Below are 4,631 nucleotides of genomic sequence, written 5' to 3' on the forward strand. Positions count from 1 at the left end.
ATGATTTCCTTTGAAGACCCCCCCCCCCCTCTGTCCCCATAGCTCAACATGGTACAGCCCGTGCTCGCCGTGCTTATCGTGGGGAATCCAGAGGAACACTGCCACATTGGCATTAAAGGGCGTAGGAAATGTAACTTTGCCACGTTTCTCTGTCCACCCTCATTAAAAAAAAGGCCTTCGTGTGGTTAAACCTCAAGTGGTTGACGATCGCTCTCGTCAGTACCGACATGTGGTCCTGTACGTGTTTGTATTGAGTCATGTAGGTGTCGATGGGTTAGGGTTTCAGACCATGGTAGGTCCGCTGACAACCTCAGTGGATGAATATGGAATGATACTGTTAGTGCCTTTTTGTTCTTTTCCTTGGGGCACTTTTGAGGAAGGACAGCACTTTTTTTTTTTTCCTGATCCTCTTCTCAAATCAGAGGGTCAGCTGGAATAATGTGTCCCTTACAAAAGACTGAAGAATGCTGTATGAGTGAGCAAGGCGGTGAAGGGCTGACAGATAATAATGGTTTTTATCAGTGTGTGGGAATATTTAAGAAGTATAATTGTAAAAGCAGAACTCTTATACTGGATCACCTGTAATCTACTACTGAATACTCATCCAGCTTGGGTATAACTGTTGAGTGTGGCGGTATATAAAAATGTGCAATGATGGAGGTGGTGAATCCAGTGGTCGCATTACTTCAGTTCATCAGCCTTTTAAAAGCCCATCTGCTTTATTTTATTATGTTTTCATCACACATCCACTGCCCCCAGACCCAAATGCTTCACTGAAGATTTGATGACGCACATCTGCGCAACTGGATCAAGTTAACTTGAAGGCAGCCATATATACTGTCTGTATTTACAGCATGTACTCAGTACTACAGAACACATAAATGAAGCTGAATCCCACATTTGCAGTGTTTCAAACAACATGAAGTTATTTAATTAAATATATTTTTTTTGCTTCATTACATAAAGCAACGTGTACTTTTTTTTTTTTTTTGGCATCTCTTTCTAATTTTTTCACTCATGATCAATAATGACATGCCAGCTTCCTCTCATACTCATCCCTACCAAAAAATGTTAGGTTCTGTTTCCTGTACTATGACCAGATTAAAGGTAAAGATATTGTAAATGTGCATTTATATCATAAAGTGACGTATGTGTATACATTTCTGAAGACATCTCCAGTGTTTCCTTTGTACAGACCCCCCCCCTTACTGTATGATAACCTGAAGTTACATTTTGTTTGGCACTTGTATGTAATTGTATGCTTTTGTTATACATTTGTATATTGAGAAGTGTTTTGAGTCAAGCTATTTAATATCTTGCACTGTTAATAACATGTACTTTTCTGTACAGACAGTTTTACGGTTTTAACTGTAGTTCGAGTGTAAATACTGAGGGTTACAGCATGTTTGTTCTGCCCCTTTCGTCCTCATTCTTGTGTAGGAACAGATTTATTTTGAGTTCAATTATGTTGTTTTGTTCGGCCTCTTTCATCAGTTTTAATAGTTCTTTTTATTTTTTTCCTTTCTTCCATTTTTTTTTTGTTATCTTCTCTTTTCTTTTTATTTCATGTTTTGCTTTAATTTGTATTTTGTTTTGTTTTTCTATAGCTTGTGCTTGTAAGAGAAGAATGGTGGTTTTGGATGCGGCTGAACTATTTTCCGACCTGTACATGGCCTGAAGCTGAAGCTGTATGAACCTGTATATGGACAAATGGATCATAGATTAAGAGAAAGTAATGGAGCTTATTGAAAAAAAATGCTAAATAGTATTTATTAGGCTCATCTGATGATGGTCATTGTGTAATTTATTGTAAAAATGTAAGCAAAGCAGAAGCCTCTGTTTGAAATAAATGCCATAGTTTGTGAAGTATTCAGTGTGTCTCTTGCCATCATTGGTAGAAAGTAACTTTTAATCAAGTACAAAGTATTTCTTCTTTATTATACTTTATACTACAGGAAATAAATGTACCTTTCATTTATTATTTATTTGACAAATGTACGTACAAGAAAGTTAAATTAAGAAGTTATTTTGCAGATTTCTCCAATAAACAACTGATAGGTAGTTCAATGCAACATATTTAAAAACTTAACAGTATATATCAAGTGAACTATAAAACTTAAAGTAGTTAAAATTATGTCCATCTTATGTTATGGCACTAAAATGCTGCTTACACATTAAAGTATTGTGCATTATAACTACTTTATAAGTGCATTTTGCATATGTGTTCTTCTTCAGGTTCCGCGAGGAGGAAAGGAATATTCATGAAGTGGAGTTAGTTAATAGAATGCGTGGCACGAGGTGAGACACATCGCATTTAGGACCCCGAGCGCATGATTAACACGTCCTCTATCGTTCCACGATACTAAGACAGACAATGATGTTTTCTGATCTATAATTCTTTCACCACCCACGGTACCCTCCAATCATAACTTTAAAATCAAGATCCAGGGGAATAATAGCGCGAGCTTAGGAATAAGCGACCGCGGATAAACAGTCATAAGCAAGAGCGTGTCCTCGGCAGAAATTACGAGCATCCCGTCAATTGTTCTACTGCTACGCAAGTGGTCTTTTTTGTAGTGCGATCCGCATTGAATGCTGGCGGATTGACAAAGACAGTGATGTCATCGCTGGGAAAACCAGTTTGTAAATGTTGTCCCTGGTTGCACCATATATTTGGTGCTAAGCGCCGCAACTTACTCTCTCCGCTGCTTCTTTAAGGCTCACCAAAACAACCACCCTCGTAGCGTACAACTCTCATCAGCCAACGTTAGTTGGTCTCCTGCCGTTGACTCCCAGTCACTACTCGCCGCTTCCGGTCGAAAATAACCATCAACACATATTGCTGTAAACAAGGCACGCGCCACACAAAGCCCGACAACCACCCGCGCGCGTCTGAGCGGGCCTCAGCGTATATTCGACCAATTCATTTGAGCTAGTGGGAGCTAGGCAGCTCTGGGTAATTCGGAAGCGGCTGGAAGAAGAAACGGTACGTAAGTGCTTGAAACATCAATATTATTGAGAACAAGCACACATACAACTAAACACCACCCACGCTTTCACTTTCCGATAATATGCTAACTACGTTTATTTTCTATTTGCTACTTCTATTCTGATTAATGTGTCAAGCTCCTCATTGTAGTATTAGAGCAAAGCAGATTACCATAATGTAATTCTTAACATACCAACTAAATGCTCATTCATCTTCAAAACCACCAATATATATCTGATTTTTGCAATCTTTATTTAAACTAACAGTTATAGTTAATATGATAATATACATTTATAATCAATTTAATAATAAAGGGTGTAAATGTCACGTGTTTTTCGCTGCTAATTATTGTATTAATATAAATTGTCTTTAATAAGTGAGGAATATGTATAACAATATTCGTTTGAAAGTTAATATTTTTTGAATACTCAGTACACTATCCAATTTTGCACCACAGTACTTAATAAACATGTCACATGTAACTGGTTGAAAATCAGATACAAATAAAACGTGATACAGTTACAGAAAAAAGAAAAGATTATAATTGCTTATACCTACATTGAATATAAATACAGAATAGTATTTTGAATAGATTAGAGAAAAAATGAACCGGATGCATTACAATGCTCTATATGTGGTAATTACTAAAATATAAGCTGGGAAAACCTTGCAGAAGCGAGGAAACTAATTCGTACAGGATGATATACAACACATAAGTTAAATTTTATCATTGACATCTATGTGGAAAAGACACACTCGCTTTCACATTTCTGGTTGCCTGTATTGATGATATGGTATGGCGTTAGGAGATGGTGTGCTTTCATGGAAGCAGGACAAGAAACACAACAACGATTAGGAGGGTTCCAAAAGGCTTCAACTCTCTAATATTGAGGTGAGGTTTGCGCGATAACAAAGATCTGTAGGATTAACTGTCCAATAACTGACAAGAAGAAGGAAAAAACTTTTATCAGTTAAACAAATCAGCCAGAGTAGAAGTTTGTTCCCCTTTCTGTTTTAAAGATAAAAACACAACCCACCCAAAGCATTCCACTAGAGCCGTACCCTTTTATCACATGTTAGACTCTAATTCGTTGGCGTCAATGAGATATATTGCTGGCAATTTTCACTGCGTCACACATCCCTATGTATGCTGGGCTGAAACCAAAGAGAGAGACCACCCCAAGTGTTTTAAGTATATATTTGTTTTCTTAAATTTTAATCTGCAATACGACAATCAGTTCTCGCAATTTAATTATGTTTTAAACATCACAGGACTTAACATTAACCAATTGAATGCTAGATTCACATCCTCCAAAGTTTGTGTGAAACAACTTTGAATATTTTAGTTGTAAATTCGAAATTTTTGCACAATCATAATCCCTTCTCTTCACCATAATTGAGAGATGTGCATGAACCCCAACAACGTCATCCACCTAAGTCTAATAACAATATAAGCGTGACACAACTGCCACTACTCCATAAAGCACTCAGCAAAGCGCAAATATAGAGATGTGCCTCATTTAAACCAGTATGAAAGGTTCTCTCTCCGCTGCAGTCACTTGGTAGGCGAGTCCAAAGTCAGCCAATTCATGATGCTGCCAAAACTTTGTTTGTTTGTTTGATTAGAAATAAAAGCCTAAAA

Source organism: Morone saxatilis, unplaced genomic scaffold (assembly GCF_004916995.1).
Source record: "Morone saxatilis isolate NCDOM2014 unplaced genomic scaffold, NCSU_SB_2.0 Contig19, whole genome shotgun sequence".
Lineage (NCBI taxonomy): Eukaryota > Metazoa > Chordata > Actinopteri > Moronidae > Morone > Morone saxatilis.